The 24,919-nt window shown below is 43.0% G+C and overlaps 1 protein-coding gene across 1 annotated transcript in view; it reads left to right on the top strand.

The window, feature by feature from the left end:
* The window catches only part of LOC126291467 (uncharacterized), a 2,161,958-nt gene that overhangs the window by 1,308,753 nt on the left and 828,286 nt on the right, over positions 1-24,919 (top strand). The window lies entirely within an intron of this gene.

The following is a 24,919-nucleotide window of genomic DNA, read 5'->3' as shown; positions in this document are numbered from 1 at the left end:
TTGTGGCACGCTGTCCTTGAGTCCTGTCCGACAGGGTTCGTTTCCAATTCCTGTAGGATGACTCTTTCGGCTATATATTTAAATGAGAGCGCAATGGTCGTTAAGTCACAACATGATCGCTCAACACAGGCCGTGATCATCGACTAAGACCCCGATAGCATCGTCTTCTGTCACGCAGAATGCTACGCGAAAGTTACTGTTAAATGTACTATAAGCGAAAAACTTGTATTGTGTCTGTATCAAGTGATACAGCAATGTTCAGAGACGGTTGTAATTATTCATGACATCCCTGTGAAAACCAATTGTAAAAAAGTTAAGTAATTCTTCTTATCTATGTTATAATGAAGTGAACTAATATTCTGTGTGTTATACTATTCACTTGGTCCCCTGCCAGAGCAAAATAAGGAACCCACAATTGTATCGACAAGGGTATTTTCGTTCTGCACAACAGTTACAGAATTAATTTTCTTTCTTTCGATTACGTAGTTTCCAGGAATTTGCTGAACCGTCTTACATACATCGTGTGGTTTTAGTAGTATAGTGTCCAGCTAGAAACATAACGGTCTTTTGTGTGGTTCTCAATTCAGTTGTCAGTGTTGTAATGCTGTTGCATTAATTTGAGGTGTAAAGCGGTGCTGATAGACAATAAAAGAGGGTTAAAAGCTGTGAGCTATCTGAGGAAGTTAACGTTGCATTACTGAGCAACTGTTTCACCAGGTATCCAGTCTAGCTTACCAAATTTCCAACCAGACTAACATTAATTATAATCTTTTAATAGTCATACGAAAACCGGTGATACATACATAAAAAAGAGAATTTAAATAAAAATAAATAAATCAGTTTATATTTGGAAATTTATTTTAACATTGATCCTTGAAATTTCAGCATATTAAACTTGAGTCATAACTAAGCTGGTGCCTTATTTAAGGATTGTGAAAATGTGAGTTTGTAATGTTACGGAACACATAAAACAGGGAACCAAGATTGGGAGACTACATACAACACTACATTCATAAAACAACACACGAAGAACATTGAAACATATGCAAGGGGAAGTTAACCACAACCAACCGATTCAATTTTCACCTAAAGAAGTTACATTCGTAGCGCAATCCTGTCCGTCATGTAATTACCACACACTGGTATACTAAATTCATACTAACTCTCTGTGAAATCTTCCCGAAAAGAATAGCTGAGAGCTACTTTTATGATTACACCACATGCTTCACGTGGTTAACTTGCTTTACACAAAGAGTGTAATGCCACAATAATTTTGATAATTAAAATAAATTAGATCGAAAAGCAATTTACAAAAGAAAAACCTCGAACTGCTTACTATCGTCTTACTATTAACCTGATGGGTCAAACAATTGTATAAGCACGTGGTACTTGTCTCACGAAGTACACCCCACGTGGGTTGAACATAAAGAAAAGTTGCTATATTGAAAAATATTGTTAAGACGAGACGTTATAATCTCACGCACATTCGCATTTACGATTGATGATCTTAGAGTTACTGATCAACACGTGGTTCCACTTTACTCACAAAGTAGTGACAAAGCAACTACGCGATATTCTGAACTGTACACTCGAATCACACTGCGTTGCAATTTAAGATAACATATATTTTAGAGCTAAAACCTGAAATAAAGGTGATTAAATTTTCAGTTAGGCTGAACTTAAGAAATCCATTGTCCTGTGGACTTAGCAGACACGCGCTTAGCCGGAGATCTTACCACTTCAGACGCTCGCCGCGGACAGACTGACCTGCGCTCCTACCGAGCGTGCTTCCCGATACAAAACGGAAGTGACCAGAGGGGCAGCTTCCTATACCAACATGACAAGGGACGGACAGAACCATACTAAGGATAGAAACCTCTTTGCTTTTAGAAAGCATAGCTACCTGTTCCGACGTTGGTCCTACTGTTCTCTAGCAGACAGGCTTGTCTGCTACCCTCAAGCATGCAACTAGAAATACATTTGCTCATTCATCTTTTCACACAGAAGGGAAGAGGGATGACAGTATCTTATCATATACAGGATATAAAAGAAAGCGGATGTAGGTTCCGTATGAGACTGTGTGACATGAATTACATATAAACTGTGTTTTAAAGTGTAGTAGTGTGACAGATCATTCTTGTTTATGTGTAAAAGGAACACGTTTCACTGCTCAGTCTCCTCCCAGATAGCCAGAAACTCCACAGTGAATTTAGAAGAGGAATTTATGCCGTAAATGACAACAGATTTAAGAAATTAACATGAAAGGAATCTAACAGAGACCTTTCAGTGTGTAGTAGATTGTCCTATAATTCTGGTATAGCTGTTGCTTTTTGCACCAGAGCGTAGTTTCCATTTTGGACGGAGTGCCTGTTGTGGCGTGTGACGCTCTGTTGATCAAAACCAATTGTCTTCTCGTCCAATTCCAAATTCGACTTTGGTCTCTGGAAGCGAGAACGTGTGTCGAGGACTGCAGCAGCTGGCGCAGTCGGTAGAGTGGCCCAGCTCTGTGGAGTCTCCCTCCTGTAGGGTGACATCATACCACACTGGAATCACTTCCGATGCAAACGTTTGGCTATTGAAGTTCCTCCTTATATTCCTACTGTTGTCGTCCCTTCCTGTTGACTGTAGTAATTACCACTGTGTGATCAATGTACAGTTTCTTCTATTACTATTACTAGTATTATTACACATTTTTGCCCTTAAGACAGTGATTGAACATGAATGTTACATTTTTCCCTTTTTCACACGTCTTGTTCTTTTTTTTCTCTTCCCAAAACCACTTCATGCTTTGACTGCGTTCGTGTTTCCTTTGTTATGTCCATATTTTCCCTGGTCTCTTCCTTTCTTTTGCTTCATATTTCGTGTTCATAATTTTGTGTCTGACTTTGTTTATTTCATTTATCATTTTTTTATTGACTGCTACTTGTTTGAGGTCTTCTTCTATTTCATGAAACCAGTTGGTTTTTTTGATTGAGCTGTTAACTATATCAAAAATCCTCTGTGTGAGTCCGATGTTGTTCATTCTGTGTATGTGTCCAAAGAATGTTAATCGACTTTTCTGATTACAGTTATTTTTAATTTTATTTATTTATATTTTATTTATAATTTTTTTACCTTAAATTTTTAATTTTTTTATTTATTTATATCAGCCAAAACTCATTATACCAGAAACGATTATGTCATACAGTGAAAGAAACAGGATATTTTTCTGGCTTATTTAGCAACACTGCCAGTTTTCATAATGCAGTACTAATTTATGCAACTCTTTTTAAAAATTTTCTTAAGGTCTATGGGACCAAACTGCTGAGGTCATCAGTCCCTAGGCTTACACACTACTTAATCTGACTTAAACTAACTTACGCTAAGGACAACACACACACACTCATGCCCAAGGGAAGACGCGAACCTCCGACAGGGGGAGCTGCGCAAACCGTAGCAAGGCACCCAGACCTCACGGCTACCCCGTGCGGCGATATGTAAATTTATCCGTTAGATAGTGATAAGAGAGCACCAGTATATTAGAGGGGAAATTCTACATAGCATTTTATTCGCATATTTGATCATTAAATGGTGTCCAAGGAGAGACTACAGTGACGTGTGGTTAATAAAGAGAGTTATTTCTCAGTAGTTGCAGGGCCAACAGTCTTAATGATTGACTGGCCTGATCATGTAACATAGCCAATAAGTTCTTGCTGCGGTGGTACTGGGAACGGCTGTAAGCAAAGGGAAACAACAGACATAATATTTACTGCAGCATTAAGCAATGATTAACTGAAATATGGGAAAATAGATACAGTAGATGATGATGGAGATAGCTTTTCGGAATGAAACTGTGAAGGTATTACGGGATAAAAAAGGTAAAAAGACAACACCCCATAGAAATCAGTGGGAACTGAAATTTACTGGTGAAAGGAGAAAATACGAGGGTTGTCAGAAAGTAAGTTCCAAGCAGTCGCTAAATGGAAACCACAGTGAAAATCAGAAATATTTTATTTTCCAGAGTTAGCTACACTTTGCAGATACTTCGCTACATAGTTGCCGCTCCGACTTAGACATTTGTCGGAGCGTTATACAAAATTTCCAACACCATCGTCATAAACGGCAGCCGCCTGTGCTTTCCGCTAATTCTCTACGCTGGGCTATAGTGCATAGCCTACGCCCAAGTGTTGTATTCGTATCCAGCATTTCATGTGAACAGATACAATAATCACGATGAGCCAATTAGGGCTGTGTTGTGGCTGATCGAACACTTCCCATCGAAAAGGCTGCAGGAGCGTCATCACTGCCCCTGCAGAGCGCGGCTGAGAATTGCGACGAGGAAGGAAGTGCGTGGCGGTTGTGTTAGGTGGGCTGCATTCATTAAGGCGAAGCCTCTCAGCAGGTCCTCCTACTTCGAGGGAGACATCATTGATCTAGGCACCTTTTCTCGCTCACAACTGAAAAGAGCATTTTGACGCGATAGACGGTCATACTAGAGACACTACCCAACACATCTGTGCAAAGCTTCAACGGGCTTTCACTGTGGTGTCCATTTTGCGACCCATCGGAACTTACTTTCTGGACAACACTCGTATAAACATGTAACAACTGAATTAAGGAATCGTAATAATATTCCGTGCTAAGGTCTTTACAAATCCTTACCTGTTTAATCTTCTGGCAACATCCTCCTCAGTAGTCCTAAAGAGGCCAGGTTTGTTAGCTGTACTGACAAACACCCCCCCCCCCCCCCCGCCACTCAGCTACTCGTCCCCCATGTAGTTCTCACTCAAATAGCCGAATTGTGAACTATTTTATCTCCAGAACATTTTCCATAGAAAAATACCATTCTGAGACTGGCATTACTGGAGGAATAAAACGGCTGCAGGATAGGTCCATGGACTGGGGCTGGATGGTGGTGGTGGGTGGGGGGAGGGGAAGGGGGGGGGGGATTTAAGTCCGTTGTCCTGTCACACAGTAATCGATGGTTACCCAGCAAATCCGTTGCGCTAGAAGTGATATTGCCACAAGGTACGTGGTCGATTCTTTGACTACAGCACTCACATCTGAGAGGAGGAGACAGTAGTGACATTTGATGTTTGAGTAACGTCTCGAGACATCTTCAAATACTCCAAAAACTGACAAACTACTGGTTCGACAAGTTTCCTTTAATTTACGTCTATGGTCACAAACTTTTTGTTAACAGATTACCGGCTTCGGTCTTTAATGACCATCATCAGATCTGCAGCAAAAATGGGAAAAATCATAAATACACTCGAAGATTGTCTACAACTTAAAAACAATGCATAGACCATAATGAAAAATAGCTGAAGTCTGTAATGACCTTATAACATACACTCCTGGAAATGGAAAAAAGAACACATTGACACCGGTGTGTCAGACCCACCATACTTGCTCCGGACTCTGCGAGAGGGCTCTACAAGCAATGATCACACGCACGGCACAGCGGACACACCAGGAACCTCGGTGTTGGCCGTCGAATGGCGCTAGCTGCGCAGCATTTGTGCACCGCCGCCGTCAGTGTCAGCCAGTTTGCCGTGGCATACGGAGCTCCATCGCAGTCTTTAACACTGGTAGCATGGCGCGACAGCGTGGACGTGAACCGTATGTGCAGTTGACGGACTTTGAGCGAGGGCGTATAGTGGGCATGCGGGAGGCCGGGTGGACGTACCGCCGAATTGCTCAACACGTGGGGCCTGAGGTCTCCACAGTACATCGATGTTGTCGCCAGTGGTCGGCGGAAGGTGCACGTGCCCGTCGACCTGGGACCGGACCGCAGCGACGCACGGATGCACGCCAAGACCGTAGGATCCTACGCAGTGCCGTAGGGGACCGCACCGCCACTTCCCAGCAAATTAGGGACACTGTTGCTCCTGGGGTATCGGCGAGGACCATTCGCAACCATCTCCATGAAGCTGGGCTACGGTCCCGCACACCGTTAGGCCGACTTCCGCTCACGCCCCAACATCGTGCAGCCCGCCTCCAGTGGTGTCGCGACAGGCGTGAATGGAGGGACGAATGGAGACGTGTCGCCTTCAGCGATGAGAGTCGCTTCTGCCTTGGTGACAATGATGGTCGTATGCGTGTTTGGCGCCGTGCGGGTGAGCGCCACAATCAGGACTGCATACGACCGAGGCACACAGGGCCAACACCCGGCATCATGGTGTGGGGAGCGATCTCCTACACTGGCCGTACACCTCTGGTGATCGTCGAGGGGACACTGAATAGTGCACAGTACATCCAAACCGTCATCGAACCCATCGTTCTACCATTCCTAGACCGGTAAGGGAACTTGCTGTTCCAACAGGACAATGCACGTCCGCATGTATCCCGTGCCACCCAACGTGCTCTAAAAGGTGTAAGTCAACTACCATGGCCAGCAAGATCTCCGGATCTGTCCCCCATTGAGCATGTTTGGGACTGGATGAAGCGTCGTCTCACGCGGTCTGCACGTCCAGCACGAATGCTGGTCCAACTGAGGCGCCAGGTGGAAATGGCATGGCAAGCCGTTCCACAGGACTACATCCAGCATGTCTTTGATCTTCTCCATGGGAGAATTGCAGCCTGCATTGCTGCGAAAGGTGGATATACACTGTACTAGTGCCGACATTGTGCATGCTCTGTTGCCTGTGTCTATGTGCCTGTGGTTCTGTCAGTGTGATCATGTGATGTATCTGACCCCAGGAATGTGTCAATAAAGTTTCCCCTTCCTGGGGCAATGAATTCACGGTGTTCTTATTTCAATTTCCAGGAGTGTATAAAAGGCATTACATTAATGAAAAGCAATAAAAAGAAGATCACGACAAAAGACTGCCGGCCGCGGTGGTCTCGCGGTTCTAGGCGCGCAGTCCGGAACCGTGCGACTGCTACGGTCGCAGGTTCGAATCCTGCCTCGGGCATGGATGTGTGTGATGGCCTTAGTTTAGTTAGGTTTAAGTAGTTCTAAGTTCTATGGGACTTATGACCACAGCAGTTGAGTCCCATAGTGCTCAGAGCCATTTTTTGACAAAAGACTGTTAAAAAGAGGAAGAGTTACGAAACAGTGGTTTCATACGTTGTAGGCTCAGTACAGGCTGAAACTATTGTATTCCCCTTTATTTTCGCTGTTTCAATTAATTATTGATAACTAGTGTATGCCTACATTAGCGACATTTGGTGAACTTACAACACGGATTATACAATGTGTGAATGAGTCTTGAGACTTTGGCCACGTGTGTGTCACATGGAAACAGACAAAATGGGATTTCATCCACGTTATGTATGTAACACACCAGCCTTCACACGTTTATCAGTACCCTACAAGGTATTGTGATGTGCATGTCAGAGGGTAGTTATTTCCTAGAGTACCACGTACTAGGATTTCATCCCATTACTTCTGCGTAGGGAGTGACTATTTAAGCCACTGTGGATTCTCGAATTAGTCTTATACTGTCTACTTGGTCTCTACTGAATCGATACGAAAGACGCTGTAGTGTATTAAGGTGTTCCTCAATTGTGGTTCCTGGAACTTTTTGAGAATCCTTCCGTGGGATGGTTAACGATTGCCAATTCACGATTTGCTGCATTTCTTTGACCCCTATCCATAGGTCACAAACTCATGTTGACGTTCGTGCTAGCCTTCTTTATTTACGTTCAGTATCTCCTTTCCGTATTATCTAGCATAGGTCTCTCTTGGCCAATGCTATAGGATCGAACGCACGAGCGTTTAGTAAGCAATCTCTTTGTAGAATCACCGCATTTCTCCAGTTTCCTGTCGGTTAACCGAAGCCTCCTACAATTTTACTTACGACTGAACCTATATGATCGTTTCATTTCACATTCATGCAAACTGGTACATCCAGGTATTTGAACGACTGCGGCTTTCACGAAATGATATTGTAATCATAAGATATCACTTTTCTGCGTTGTGTGAAGAGCAAAATTTTACGTTTTCGAACATTTCTCCGATGTACACTATCTATACTGCTACTTCACCGAGTTTCATGGAATGTTTGCATTATATTTTAATACACGTTCAGACAAACATAGGCTGCATATTTTATAAATATGTATGATGTATAAAAACATATACTCCATCTCAAGGGGAAATGTTGTTACGAAAAATCTCAAAAAGGATGTTGACCGATTTACTTCAAATTTTTACACTATACTCTAATAACCATTTTGACGGTCATAGGCTACATTTTTTGTAATTCATATGGTGTAGAAATACATACTTAAAATCTAAACTACTATACAAAAACAGGTCGATGTTTAAAGTTGTTACCAAAACTCTCAAAAGGTTCATGACCAATGTACTTCACATTTTCATTTTTTAAAGATATTTTAATAAACGCTCGGACGCATGTATAAGAGAAAATGTTGATCCCAAAAATCTCGAAAATTTCTCGATCAATTTGCTTCAAACTTTTACGCGACAGTTTAATGAATACTTAGATGGACATATGCGATATATTATTAATTACATATATTATACAGATACATGGGTGGTACAAAAACAGGAAAAAAAATTGGCCTATTTAATTCAAATGTTTACCAGACACTATATAACAGCAATTACAGGTTTTCTGTTAAAACCGACTGAGAGAAAGAATACGATGTGCTGCGCTCTGCTGTGAATATGTTTGGTTTTGTTTTCTTCATCGCACAGGGTATTTAAACCATTCGAGAAAATGTTTTTCCATAGATATTCTTTCTCATTACATATACATTTTGAAACAAAAATTGTTTACACAACAAGGTGGTGTTTTGTTTTGTACTTCGTAGTCGTTTTTAACACATTGTAGGAAAGTTGTTTCTATGGCTTATCGGCTTATAATTAGAACATTTCTACACTATCTGAAGACTCCGAAATTTTGTAATCCTACCAGTTTACGGATTCAAGTTGTGATGTATACTGTCACTGAAGCTGCTTTCCTCATAGATCCAGCTAAAGAAGTTTCTCTCATATCGCATACGCGAATTATCCCAATCGATTTACTTACTCATTTTAAGCTATTTCAATTCCCAATCCAAGTTTCGTTCGGAATTGCAATAAACACGACTCTAAGGCAGAGAGAGGGGTAGATCGGTAGAGAACTGGGGGGGGGGGGGGGGGGTGGGGGTGGGAGGGATGGAGGAGTGGTTATGGACGTAATGGATGTAGAGAGGATGGAGGAGGGGCTAGAGAGGGGGGAGAAGTCTAGCCTGTATATCTAATTCCCATATAAATTCAGCCATTACGAAGAATTTTCGGGTTCACTAGTTATAGATAACTGCACGTCTCTGTGTGGTTTTGTGACCGTAAATTGTTTTCTCTGTTATGTCTGTTAAGTTGTACTTCGAGTAAACCGTGAATTTCGATTCTGATGCTTCGTTTGTGTCAGTAATACTTTCACGTTTCGCGTAGATCCCGAAATTGGCAACACCATCATCTTACAATGTGCCATCGTTCCAGAAATTGCACGTTGTAAAAATGAAGTATCCGCAATTAGATGAAATTCACCAGAAATGTCTACCTTCTGTGACTTAGAATGTTTGGTGCTGGGAGACTGAGGTTTCATTAGGAAGTATTATTTTACGTTCTGCAGTGAATAACCAACAAACTACGAATGACTACCGCTAAGCAAATAAAACCATGATAACAGGAAATGAATCGATAGATTTCAACACGAATGGACATTGTTCTTTTTCAGTAGCATGGATATGTGCACTCAGAAGGAAATAAAATAAAAAAAAGGTCGCACCACGAATGAATATAGAAGGCAGAAGGAAATCTATTGATGTGATGTACATGTACAGACAATAAAATGCTTATAATTCCAGAAATATTGAATGGAAATGGAAATGTCGTGTGACTAGGGCCTCCCGTCGGGTAGACCGTTCGCCTGGTGCAAGTCTTTCGGGTTGACGCCACTTCGGCGTCTTGCGTGTCGATGGGGACGGGGTTGTGATGGTAAGGACAACACAACACCCAGTCCCTGCGCGGAGAAAATCTCCGACCCAGCCAGGAATCGAACCCGGGGCGTTATGTATGACATTCTGTCCCTCTGACCTCTCAGCTACCAACGGCGGACGATCATTTATTCGTGAGAAAGAGCTTCACTAACTGAACCAGTCAATAATGCGTTGATCCACGTCTCGTCTTTACGCAAGCAGGTTTTCTGCTTCGCGCTAATTGATAGAGTTGTTGGATGTCGTCCTCAGGGCTATCGTGCCTATTCCTGTCCAACCTGCGCATCAGATCATCAAACTCTCAAGTCGGTTGGAGGGCCCTGCCCATAATACTCCAAATGTTCTCAATTGGGGCGAAATTCGGCGACATTACTGGACAAGAAATAGTGTGGGGAGCACAAAGAAAAGCAATAGAAACTCTCACCATGTGCGGGCAGGCATTATATTGTTGAAATATAAGCCTAGGGCGGTTTGGCTTGAGGGCGAGAATGCCACAAATGACAACCAAAGGGTTCCTGCTATGAAAAGAAGTGGCACCCCAAAATATCAGTGCTGTTTGTCAGGCCGTATACAAGGCGAGAGTCAGGCTGGTATGAAGATGATGTCTGTTTTATCGGACATGTCCGAAAGAACAGATGCCATCTTCATATAGTTCTACATCTACATCTACTTTTATACTCCGCAAGCCACCCATTGCTCGAACTCTTACTGGACTCGGTAAAATTGTCTGCCGAGAGTAATGAGTATAAAGGGCAGGGGCACTACCAACGTAGTGTGTGGACATTAAGTTGGGAATGTGGGTGTGACGTGGAGCGTGCGAGGGATAAATCCCTGTAGTGGCACTATCCTCTGTGCCCTCAGTGGATCAGAGGGATAGAACGTCTACCATGTAAGCAGGAGATCCTTGGTTAGAGTCCTGGTCGGGGCACACATTTTTGGCTGTCCCCGTTGGTGTATATCCACGTCTGTCGACAGCTCAGGGTCTTGTTTTAAGTATCATTTCAGTCAGGCTGGTATCCCCCTGCTGTCCGTTTCGTCTCCAGGCACGTCTTTGCTGGTTATTAGGTCTCAGTTCAAAGCAGGACTCATCACTGAAGACAATTTTACTCCATGGAATTAGATTCCACGCCGAATGTACACGACACCACTGGAGACTGGTTTGCTGGTGTACGGAGGTCGTAGGTAACTGGATCATGGGGGGCCGTGAGCTCATCCTGTTAGGGATCCTTGTGGTCACTGGATCACCAGCTGTACGTCGCGTAGACGATAATGATGAATCCGGGGCTTACAGTGCCTCTCCGCCGATTGGCAAATGACAATGGTGCACGAGCTACCCTTTGCTATACTTCGTGACATGGGTTGCGGAGTGTAGATGCCAATTCAAATGTCTCCATATATGAAGAAACCAATGCATGTTCTTTTCTTTTTTTTCAAGAAATACATTATAGATGAGTTTTCAGGAAATGTGGGGAAGAAACGGTTAGACGGCGAACGCGCGTTAGTAGCTATGAAAACCGGCACCAGTTTGGAGTAATGACAAATCTCAAGGGCATGTGGACTGCTGTTGGTTCAACAGCCGCTGATGCCAATTGAATCAATGCTAGAGGTCGTATAAGCTATAGCGGAAGATTTCGCGTTTGTGATATATTTTCAAATTCAGTAAATTATTCTTATTAACTGTGATAGCTTTCTAGAGAAACAATATTAAACTACGGAGGCTGTATGACATTGTTGTGGAGGAAGTGCTCAACCATATAAAATTAATTAACGTGTTTCAGTCACAACGTAAACAATAAAACAAAGTTGAAGATATCACATTTTTTGCCCTTCGTTTAGCTACTTTTAGTTCAGTAGCACATTCGAATTCGAGTTTTTGTTTCCTTCCGACCTTAAATATCTTTTTCTCTGCCTCAGTGTTACGTATGTGGATTACTTTCTGCAGATTATGATTCATTTGTAAGGCCAATTGCGTTTTTTTTTGTTTATCTCTCTCTCTCTCTCTCTCTCTCTCTCTCTGTGTGTGTGTGTGTGTGTGTGTGTGTGTGTGTGTGTGTGTTGTCCCATAAACGGTTTAATACATCTCTCCCCGCTAGTGTATCGCGTGCAAGCCCCTTCACCTCTGCATAACCTACTGCAACTTACATCCACTTGAACCTGCTACAAGCAATGGCTATCCTCTACACTTCGCCCATCCCGCTCCCAAGTTAACTATTCTTTGCTACGTGAGAATCAATGCCGTCTAGCAGGCCACTTTTCCAGTCAAGTTACACCGTATAACTTGTTTTTGCCCCGTTGGACTCAGTGCCTCTTCATTAGTTATTTGGCCTACTCATCTGATCCCCAGCATTCTTTTGTAAAACTACATTTCGAATGCTTCTGTTTTCTTGTCTATATTTCTAGTAGTCCCCGTTTCAGTCTCATGTGAAGTTACACTTTCAGAAATAACTTGCTGCCACTTAAAGTTATATTACATATTCAACGCTCCTCTTTTTGAGAAATCCTTTTTATGCTGTAACGCGTCTGCATTTTATACCCTCTCTGTTTTGGCCATGTCAGTTACCTTGCTGCTCAAATAGTACACATTGTTTCCTGCTTTTAGTGTCTCCTAATTTAATTCCCTCAACATTCTGAACTTAATTTTATTGCGCTCCATTGTCACTCTTTTAATTTCGTTTGTTTGGTGCTATAATCTCTTTTCAGGACACTACGATGCTTAAATCAAATCTTTGCAATGATTACATTGTGCTCAGTGCAAACTTCAGCCAAGTATCTTCCCACTTAATTCATTTTCCCCGACCTTGTTCTCCTACATTATTCCCTGATTAATTTTTCGTCTCCATTTTTTATCTGAGCACCTATCTTTATCAATTTCCTTCGGATCTGGTAGGCATATACACTCGTACTACTGTGGAGGGCTTTGCGTTTGGGTTGTGTGTCTATCTTGGCTGCGATGATGCGTTCATTATGCTGTCTCCATTGAGGAGATAAAACTCTCATCGAAAATAATTATGGTCAAATAGTGTGAAATATAAAACGGGTAGAAATTTACGATCGTGTGTTGGTATCGCCATTCTCATTATCGCAGCTTTTACCCCGTGTTCATAATAAGCTTTTTTTCCCAAATCTTTTACCTCCCAAGTTCATTGTTCCACGGGTCACACGCAGTGATTCATACACGCCGCTGAGAGGCAATCTATGGGTTGACAGGAAATCCATAACCGCACAATCGGGACTACGTTTGAATTATAGAAGTGGACAGAACGGCTAACTCCCTCCCCCCTGACTCCTCCCCTCTCTCTCTAATACACACTCACACACACACACACACACACACACACACACACACACACACACAAGCACACACACACAAGCCTTGCCACTATTTGTTAATGCCGCGTCATCGTGCAATCTCTAGATTTATAGTCTGTGTCGCATTTTCGATGCCACATTTCTGCTACTCCTCAAAACAATTGATCCGACAATGACTTATTATCCTATTTGTAAATTGCTGTCCACTATGCAAAATAATTAAAGCAAAGCAAACGTAGGCTGTCATACTAATCAATCGCCGTTTCTATTACTTGTCACTCATGCTACACATGTAAATAGTAAGCCCTTGCTTTATTGTGCGGTTCACTTTAGTTTAAACGCCTCACTTGGAACGGAAATTAAACGCTATGGAATATGCATGTTTGATTAGGTACTTACTGAATGGGACGCTTATGGTGAGATCCTTCAAATCTCTTATAGATGAGTACAACTAAAGTTCCCTGTATGGTGATGTTTTTGGACTCTACAGCTGTTTGTGTAAATGTTTTACAGCACTCTGTAGTTTACATAATGGACATTTCAGTAAAGCCATGTAGATGGTTCTTAGTTGTACTTCATTCACTTTACTACTTCATTTTTTCAAAAATATGTCAAGCTTTCATCCTTTGAATTTTATTTTTATGATTAACTTTTGTTTAATTCTATTATTTCTGTTAGAATGCCTCAGATTGGCATACTTCACTGTCAGAGCCCGATAGGGGACGCAATTTGTCTTGTTTTCATAGCAGTAATGTAAGCCGCAGGGCCGCTCAGTCTGATGATGTTCCTTGCAAGGTGAACGTACGGAAGGCTGGAACGTTTTTAATTTCTAATTTTTGACTTGAGCATGTCTGCTCCAAACTTTGACTATTGCATTATAGCAATGTAACTTTATATAAGTAATCTTTCTACAAGATGTACAACTTTGCTTCCGCCGTTTTTCCCAACATTTGAGGCTTCAATGAAACGAATTGGTTACACATGTATCATTCAAAGTATTTCCCATCGCTGGCCACTACTTCCTCCCATCTTTCGGGCAGTGTACGAAACCCTCGTCGAAAAAATTGTTCATCTTTTGAAGCGATCCACGAATGGATCCAATTTGTGATTTCTTCATGAGATCGGAAGTGTTGGTCAGCCAGGCCATGTGCCATTGATCTAAACAGGTGATAATCAGAGGGAGCAATGTCTGAACAATACGGCGGGTGGGGTAGGGCATCCCATTTTAACGTTTCCAAGTACGTTTTGACCTCTTTTGCAACGTGGGGTCGAGCGTTGTCGAGCTGCAAAATCACTTTATCGTGCCTCTCGCTGTATTGCGGCCGTTTGTCTTTTAATGCTCTGCTCAGACGCTTTAATTGCGTTCGATAACGAGCACCTGTGATTGCTTCACTTGGTTTTAACACCTCGTAGTACACGACGCCGAGATGGTCCCACCAAATTCAGAGCATTATCTTGGAGCCGTGAATATTCGGTTTGGCCGTCGGCGTGGACGCACGGCCGGGATATACCCATGATTTTTTGCGTTTAGGGCTATCGTAATGAACCCACTTTTCGTCCCCGGTCACAATGCGATGCACAAATCCCTTCCGTTTTTGCCTCTGAAGCGACTGTTCACAAACACACAAACGCCGTTCAATGTCTCTCGGTTTCAGCTCACACGGGACCCAAGTTCCCCTTTCTGAATCATGTCCATAGCCTTGAGACGTTTTGAAATTGCTTGCTGCGTCACTCCCACTAATCGTGCCAACTCTTCTTGAGTTTGACGCGAGTCTTCACCCAGAAATGTCTCCAATTCTGCATCTTCGGAAACATTCTCTCTTCCACCACTATACCAGTCTACGACGTTAAAATCACCGTTCTCGAAGAGTTGAAGCCTCTCACGACACGTTCTTTCACTAATAGCGTCCTTACCGTACGTACGTGGGAGCATTCTATGAGACATAGCCGCTGTTTTCTTCATATTGAAACAAAACAGTGACACCTCCCGCAAATGACGAGAATTGGGCTCGTAAACTAACATTTTCAATCAAGAACAACTTTATGATGCAGACACAAATCGACTAATGTTTGAATGAAGTTATGTTGACCGAGGTTCAAGCTAACTGCCTGACGTCTGCGATCTGTTTCTTTCGACCACTACTTACCGTTGTCGCCACCTATCGACAAATGGCGGAAACAAAGTTGTACACCTTATATGATATTTTTCATCTTGGTTGATGTTTCTGTAAAACTTATTTTTAAATGCATTACTTTATGGGATTTTAAGTTTTCATTCTGATGGATATCCTTAGAGGTGTCGAAACATAGGTAAATGTATTGAATAATTATTTACAACCGGTTGTTTCACCACTGAAACTTACGGTTTACTTGTAAGGGGCAGTCATATGAAAACGAAACAGATGGAAGAAAAGCAAGTAAATTGTTTTTACTTCATAAGTAATCACCATAACTGTTATCACATATATCACACTGTAAGAGAAGACAGTCGGTGCCGTCATGGAAAAATTTATTCTGATGCCTACGGAACGATGACTGTACGTCCGAAGCAAATAGACGATTACGAATCTCTTTGGGGCTCCAAAAATAGGGAGAGAGCATGGGGAGAAATGTTCAAAGGTGTGTGAATTCCTAAGGGACCAAACTGCTGAGGTCATCGGTCCCTAGACTTACACACTACTTAAACTAATTTAAAGTAACTTATGATAAGAACAACACACACACCCATTGCAGAGGGAGGACTCGAACATCCGGTGGGAGGGACCGCGAAATCCGTGACATAGCACCTCAAACCGCGCGGCCACTCAAACGCGGCGCATGGGAAGAGATGAGGACTGTATGGAGGATGTAGGGAGGCTTCTGCAGCGTTGTCGAAATAATCTCTAATAGTGGGCGGGGTCGCATTTTGCTAAGGTTGTGTGCTGAAGTTCACGCATTTTCCACACTGTCCCTATCTTCCCCCATGCCATTTTCATGTTCTTAGAGCCGTGAAGGAAGACATTCGGGTTCGTGGATTTTCTTCTGAGGGAGAGCTGCACGTCTGGACACAGTCTTGGTTCCATAAGAAACCACAAACATTTTTCCATGAAGCCACTCAACTCTCTTGTCACAGTGGGATAAAACTATTAAAAGTTATGGAGATTACTTTTGAAATAATGAACGGTTTACTTAGTTTTCCATTTATCTCATTTTCGTTTAACAGCTCCTTATAATCACTTTCTTCAATTGCATTACTTGGTAGTTTGATACAACGCTACCTGCTCTACTTTGCTTGAACTGGGATAACATGGAAAGATGGAGGTCACGCGAGAGTTATGGTGATTCTACATGTACATCAACATACATGCTCCGCTAGCCACCAAGCGGTGTGTGGTGGGCACAATTTGCGCTGAAGTCATATCTCCCCCCCCCCCCCCCCCCCCTCCTGTTCCACTCACGGATCGCACGAGGGAAAAACGATTGTCTGATAGCCTCAGATTTAATTTCCATTATCTTTGAATGGTGATCATTGCGCGATTTGAAAGTTGGTGGTAATAATATATGCTCTACATCCTCGGCGAAGATCGGATTTCGGGATTTATGAGCAGCCCCTTCCGTTTAGCGCGTCGTCTATTCTGCAAGTGTGTCCCACTTCAAACTCCCTATGAGATTTGTAACGCTCTCGCGATAGCTAAATGTAGTAGCCACGAATCTTGCTGCTCTTCTTTGGACCTTCTCAATCTCTTGAATCAGAGCCAACTGGTAAGGGTCCGATACAGACGAATAATACTCTAAGCGCGTACTTTCTGGAGCAAGTGGCAGTGCGGAACTGAGTCGAACACCTTTCGAAAGTCGAGAAATATGGCACCAACCAGGGAGCCGGTATCTGGCGACTGTTGTATATCATGCACAAAGAGGGCCAGCAGTGTCTCGCATGACCGCTGTTTCCTAAAACCGTGCTGGTTTCTGCAGATGAGCTTCTCAGAGAATAGAAAGGTCATTATCTCTGAAGACAAAATATGTTCCATGATTCTACAAGAAATCGATGTCTGTGAAATTGGCCGGTAATTATGTGCATCCGATTATCTATCCTTTTTATAGATTGATATGACCTGCGCCTTCTTCCAGTCCCGTGGAAATTTTCGCTGCTCAATTATCTCTGGTAGATGATGGATAAGAATGGTGCTATATTTGTAGCATAGTCAACATATATATATATATATAGTCAACATATAATCTTACATGATACCCTCTGGGCCAGATGCCTTCCTGGCATCTAAGGATCTTAATTGTTTTACAAATTGTTTTACAATCCCAGGTACACTAAACATTATGTCAGTCATCCTTGCGTTTCCTCGATAATTGAAAGTGAGTGATTGTTACATAGCGCCATTAAAAGCTTATTGATCATTTATTACAAGTTTCTCAACGCTGTTAAATACAATTATTTGATAACTTGTTGGGGTTACTCGGGCATACAATAATAAATAAAGGAGACAAGTGCTTGCAACGTCAATTAGATAGAGTAGAAAAATTACACGTAAATGAAGGAAAATACTGACTTTCAAAATATGAGTCCAACCAATGAGAATGACCATAAGCAGGTTGCATCGAGTGTGTCGTTTTTTGGCCCGTGGTGTGTAGGTCAACTGAGGTACACAAGACATGGTCCAAAGTCTTGAAAACGATAATGGACGTATAAAGTGACAACACTTAATTGCACTCGAACACAAAGTTTCTTTTCCCTGATTATCGCTACAGCCACAGAAACAATGCTATGACGTAATGAAGGAACAACGGAAAGCGTAGATCTCTAAAAATCGTTGAAAAAAAATAAAATACGGAACGCCATGCTTGATCCCAACGGCCTCGTATCACTAGCAGTCGAGATGACAGGCATGGCTGTAACGGATCGTGCAGCCACGTCTCGATCCCTGAGTCAACAGATGGGGGCGTTTGCAAGACAACAACCATCTGCACGAACAGTTCGACGACGTTTGCAGCAGCATGGACTATCAGCTCGGAGACCATGGCTGCGGTTACCCTTGACGCTGCATCACAGACAGGAGCACCTGTGATGGTGCACTCAAAGACAAACCTGGACAAACGAATGGCAAACTGTCATTTTTTCGGATGAATCTACTATCTGTTTAACACATCATGATGGTGGCATCCGTGTTTGGCAACATCGCGGTGAACGCACATTGGAAGCGTGTATTCGTCACCGCCATACTGGCGTAACACCTGGCGTGATGGTAAGATTGGTTACACGTCTCGGCAATTTGGTGGACGTTACACTTCAGATGTGTTACGAACCGTGGCTCTACCCTTCATTCGATCCCTGCGAACCCTACATTTCAGCAGGACAATGCACGACCGCATGGTGCAGGTCCTGTACGGGCCTTTCTGGATACAGAAAATGTTCGACTACTGCCCTGGCTAGCACATTCTCCACATCTCTCACCAACTGAAAACATCTGGTCAATGGTGGCCGAGCAACTGGCTTGTCACAATACGCCACTCACTATTCTTGATGAACTGTGGTATAGTGTTGAAGCTGCATGGGCAGCTGTACCCGTGTATGGCATCCAAACTCTGTTTGACTCAATGCCAGCCGTATCAAGGCCGGTATTACGGCCAGAGGTGGTTGTTCTGGGTAGTGATTTCTCAGGATCTATGCACCGAAATTGCGTGAAAATGTAATCGCATTCAGTTCTAGTATAATATATTTGTCTAATGAATACCCGTTTATCATCTGAATTTCTTCTCGGTGTAGCAATTTTAATGGCCGGCAGTGTACATCATTAAGTTTTCAAATTTATACTGACGTTTTGATCACCCGGTACGTATCGGTATCCTATGACGTCTGCCACCTCAGTATAAGCCTGCGACAGCAACAACACGTACTGATCTTCCGTTTCTGATCTACCTCCTGGCCGGAAACTGTGGTACTAATTACTTGCTGCATTACTGCGGCGTAAAGAAATACTTTGAATAAAGGTGCCGCCTTTCTCTCACGTAGTTTCCTCATTTTGTTCAAAAGCTTCTCCTTAATATCGCGAGATAATTACCAACTTTCCAGCACAAGAGCGAACATCAGATCTTAGACTGAATACATTTCCCCTCGCTCCGACACCACGTCTTCTTCTGGCTCCCAGTGCGGTCTCCAACTTTCTCCTTCTTGGGAACGAACTCTTTTTCTTCTCAGCCATCCAGTTATACCCGCCTTCGCTTTCCCTCCTCCCGGTCCAGTCCCTTAGGGCCTTTCCATCCACCCCAGCCAAAGAAGGGATGTCTGAGGCCACAATATTTATATCTCCCGCAGAAAAGTTTCCGCTTCGGAAAGTCCCGCACAGCAGCGACTCGACCGCGCGAGTAATTATTCCGGATGGGCGCGGATGAAACGTCCGCGTGGATCCGCCGGCTCTCAGAAATGAGGCAAGGCACCAGCTGGCGACGGCCCGGTCTGCCAAATGGGGGAGTAATTTGCCTCGGCACCAATTACTGGCGCTCGCCGTCGCTGCGAATTTTTCACGATATTATCGCATTTATTTTCATTTCATTTCGTTTCACACCTTCGTCAGTTGGCATCGTGGTTAATGAAAATTGCTACATCGAGTAGGATGCCCTTGATTGATTTGAACTTTATAAGCGACCCGGACAGTCAAGTTAAGAGTGCAGTGATCACTTTTGAGCACAGCAGACCCTCCTAGAAATGAAACTTCCCAGCAGATTAAAACAGTGTGGCGGACGCAGACCCGAAATCGGGAGTTCGGGTCCCGTGTTCGAATCTCTGCCAGGAAGTTTCATATCAGCGCCCAGTCCGTTGCAGAAAGAAAATTTCATTCTGGAGACTCGTAGGAATGGACCAGCCGCTACTTCATCCGCCACGGCTGGCAATGAAAGGCTGGGGGCAGTACCAGATCTAAAGTACCCACACACTCCTATGTATGTCAGAAGGGACTGATCTTTCATTATAACCGACTCAGGGAGGACTGTAGAATCATTAAGGATGTAGGAACATCAGAATGGGTCGATAAGGACAGCTCAGTGACTTTCCATGTCGACTGGACATTGGATGTCGCGTAAGTAAGGCCGGTATTACACCATCAAATTTCTTTGTCCAATATCTTTGACAAATATCATTGTCAAAGAAATTTGATGGTGTAATAGGGAACTTCGTCAAATGTAGTTAAATATTTGACCAAATCTAGGGCCTCGCTGTAGATTTGATTAAAGAAGTCGCTTGTCTTCTGTTCACTGCAATGTGACATGTTACCAAGTGGAGCTCTAGAATCGGTGCAGCGTTCTGTCATCTGTAGTGTTTTTATACATGTTTGTGGTAAATACAACTCATGTGTAGCGACAACTACAAAATTAGCAGAGATGCAAGAAGCTGATGAGGCGCTTTACAATGTGAGGCACCCTGAATACAAAAACAGATTAAGAAGATTGGAGACCTGACATGACCTAACCTAAACCAACCTAACCTAACCCAACCATCTCCTGTAGCAAGGAATCGGAGTGTTACAGTGAGCCTGTCTTCTGCAGACATAGCAGTTCTCAAGTGAGTATTGTGCTTTGTGATATGAGGATACGCTTCACTGAGCACATACACAAATGTTTGCTCATTCATTCTTAAGTAATTGATGTACGACTTTACTTCCTTCACTATAAGCTCACGTGACAAGTTTTGTTGAATGCTTTTATCGTGTTGTCGTAAAACCCACTGCTTCACCCAGGTTTGTCTCATTTTTTTCCCCACTTCTCTTCCACATGTGCTCACAGTGCAATTGTGGTACGTGCAACTGCTGCAGTTAATAACAAGTCGTTGTTGCCAGCCATCTTACACTTTGACAAACAGTATAATGACGGTGTAATACCTCTTTTTAGCGCCACGTCAATTATCTTTGTCAAATATATTTGTCGAATATATGATCGCATCTTTGACAAAGAAACTTGATAGTAAAATACCGGCCTAACGAATCAATCAAAGCCATGTCAAATCTTCTAATGGTGATTGTAACGGGACATCGTCCTCTAGAACTCTTTTCCTCGACAGTAGTTCTCGATTTGAGTCTAATTTTCCGAATTTAGGACAGGTCAATATTATCTCAGTTGCTTTCCTGATAACTTTCATATAATTTTGCACACAGTACGCTATATTTAAAGCTAAAATTCATGAAAAAGAATCAGTTTCCAAAATATTTTAGTTTATATGGTATAATCGATAAGTACTAGTTCTGAATGTAAGTTAAAATAATTTTTTTCGAAACCTTTGAAACTAAGAATTATTTGCATACTTAAAATTTCTATTATTAATTACGCAATCCTGTACTGTTTACTACGTTTGCTTCTGGATTCATTTATGAAATAAAAATCGAAATTAATAATGTAACGAAAGCTAATAGGAATTCATTTGTTAAAGAAAAAGTATAAACCCTTTGTGATATTCTCGACCTGGGGGACAAGGGTTCGACAATGTGAAACGGAGCAAGATGTTCGAAATTCTGAGAAAATAGGGGTAAGCTATAGAGAGAGGGGGGTAGTATAGAATGTGTACAAGAGCCAAGAAAGAATAACAAGAGTGGACGGTCAACAACGAAGTGCTCGGATTAAAGAGGGTGAAAGACAGGGATGTAGTCTTTCGCCCCTGCTGTTCAGTCTGTACAACGAAGAATCAGTGACGGAAACAAAAGAAAGATTCAGAATTGGAACTAAAATTCAAGGTGAAACTATATCAGTGATAAGATTCGCTGATGACATTGCTGTCCTGAGTGTAAGTGAAGGAGAATTACATGATCTGCTGAGTGGAATGGACAGTGTAATTGTGGTGTGCGTACTGCATGACCTTCGGTACACACACCATCAGATTATTTGACTTGTCGCTCTAACGAAGTAGGCGAGTATCAGCAATATGTCTCGTGGTCTTATCGTGGCGTGTTTATCTTCTGCCGTTAGGTCAGACGACAGAAATGCCACTTGCACGCTTAGAGTAGCAGATTGACGGTGACCAACTTTGAACAGAACTTGATTAATTTTCACACACATTTATTAAAATAATAACAATCATAAACCTTAGTTAACTTGATTCTGGATGCTATTTACAATTGACAATCAGAAGTTCCCATTGGTCTTCGAACGTTAATCTTATTCTCACATATATCTCTGATACGTGACAAAGTGTCTATACATTTCTCTTCATGGCTATGTACGGGAATATGATAATCTTATTAGGCACAGACTGTAACTTGACTACAGACAAATGCAGACTGACTAATCGGAGGACTGTACACTCGTTATAATACCTCGAGTGTTCAGTTATCACTGCACGAGTGTGATCCGCGAGGAGAAAAGGTTCTATGTCAGCAGCAATCTCATTGGCTGCGTTACATGTTAATACGTGGATTTGCGGAAGCAGAATTTGGTCCATCTCTAAGGCATCGCCATCATGTAGTGCAGAGAAGAACGAGCGCTGCGCCTGCGCTGTTGTGCTTAGCGGGGCGCGCTCTAGTGGGAAAGGTTGTGTACGCGCTGACTACGCGGAACTATGTACACAACAGTAATGATACAGGGTATGAACTGAGAGTAAGACTAAAGTAACGAGAAGCAGCAACAATGAGAACAGTGCTCTAAGCACTATGGGACTTAACATCTGAGGTCATCAGTGCCCTACTTAGAACTATTTAAACTTACCTAACCTAATGACAGCACACACATACATGCCCGAGGCAGGACTCGAACCTGCGACGCTAGAAGCAGCGCGGTTCCAGACTGCAGCGCCCAGAACAGCTCGCCCACACCGGACGGCGGTGGAATCAGATCATCATTTTTATATACTGCGATCTTTCCTCTTCATACATCTGTTTAATATTTAGTTCGTGTAAAGGAATTTGGTCCTCTTATACACTGAAATCTATTCACAATTAAAATACCGTAACTGTATCACACTGTCAATGTTTTTTAAAAGTTTCATGTCATATTATATAGGGTTTACAGTAGAAATGAGTGGAACAGCCCGACTGTAAAAGGCAAGTAAATTCACTGTTTAGTTTTTCTAATATTACTAGAAGTAGTTTATCATTTTGGTGCTCTACTTCCGAGCACAGCAGCCATTCGCTCAGACGGACCACAATTTAGCCAGGCTTTCTCACGATACACGTACAGAACAAACCATCTCTCACCAGTACCTCACACCACATTACGTCATCTCGCAATATGCGACATGGTTGCGAATTGAACAGTGACCCGAAAACAGATTTAATTTCTTTTATTTCACGTCTATGGTCACTAACATTTACGTCCTCAGACTACTGGTTTCATCGACAATGGCCATTCTGAAGATGACCTAAACAGTTTGAGGCCGTAGACGGGAAATAAAGGAAAATTGCATCTTCCCACTGCTAGCTTCTCAGCTGCTCTAAGAAGAGCTTGTTGTACGTGAATATGATGCTTAACAATCCAGAGATATTAGGAGTGGATGGAACAGAAGCTCGAGGACCCTGTTCCTAGCCGGGTTGATGCCATTTTGGAGGGTGGACGCTATGTTACAAAGCATTAGCGTGATATGTCCAGTTGGTGACTAACTCTTTGTCTGGTTTACTTATACACTGCTGGGCGAAGAAACCGGTACACCTGCCTAATATCGTGTAGGGTCCCCGCGAGCACGACGAAGTGCCACAGCACGATATGGCATGGACTCCACTTATGCCTGAGGTAGTGCTCCAGAGAACTGACACGATGAATCCTGCAGGGCTGTCCACGAGGCGGGGGGATCTCTTATGAACAGCAGGTTGCAAGGCATACCAGACGTGTTCAATAATGTGCACATCTGGGGAGTTTAGTGGCCAGTGAAAGTGTTTAAACTCAGAAGAGTAGCCCTGTAGCAATTCTGGAGTTGTGAGGGGTCGCGCATTGTCCTGCTGGAATTGCCCAACTCCGTCGGAATACACAATGCACACGAATGGATGCAGATGATCAGACAGGACACTTACGTACGTGTCACGCGGCAGAGTCGAATCTGTACGTATCAGGGGTCCGATATCACACCAACTGCACACGCCCCATACCATTTCAGCGGCTCCACCACCGCGCTGACATGCGGGGTCCATGGATTCATGAGGTTCTCTCGATGCCCGTACACGTCCATCCGCTCGATAGAATTTGAAACGAGACTTGTCCGACCAGACAACGTTTCCAGTCATCGACAGTCCAATGTCGGGGTTGACGGGCTCAGGCGAGGCATAAAGCTTTGTGTCGTGAAGTCATCAAGAGTACACGAGTGAGTCTTCGGCTCCGAAAGCCCATATCGATGATGTTTCGTAGAATGGTTTCCACGCTGACACTTGTTGATGGTCCAGCACTGAAATGTACAGCAATTTGCGAAATGGTTGCATTTCTGTCCGTTGAACAAGTCTCTTCAGTCGCCGTTGGCCCCGTTCTCGCAGGATCTTTTTCCGCCACTGCGATGTCGGAGATTTGGTGTTTTACCGGATTCCTGATATTTACAGTACACTCGTGAAGTGCTCGTACAGGAAAATCGATGCTTCATCGTTATCTCGAAGATGCTGTATTCCATCGCCTGTGCGACTATAACACAACGTTCCAACTCACATCAATCTTGATAACCTGCCATTGCAGCAGTAGTAATCGATCTCATAACTGCACCAGACACTTGTTGTCTTATACAGGGTGTTACAAA

Source organism: Schistocerca gregaria, chromosome 9 (genome assembly GCF_023897955.1).
Source record: "Schistocerca gregaria isolate iqSchGreg1 chromosome 9, iqSchGreg1.2, whole genome shotgun sequence".
NCBI lineage: Eukaryota > Metazoa > Arthropoda > Insecta > Orthoptera > Acrididae > Schistocerca > Schistocerca gregaria.
Note: the sequence above shows the minus strand (reverse complement) of the source record. Positions and strands in the feature narration are given on the sequence as shown.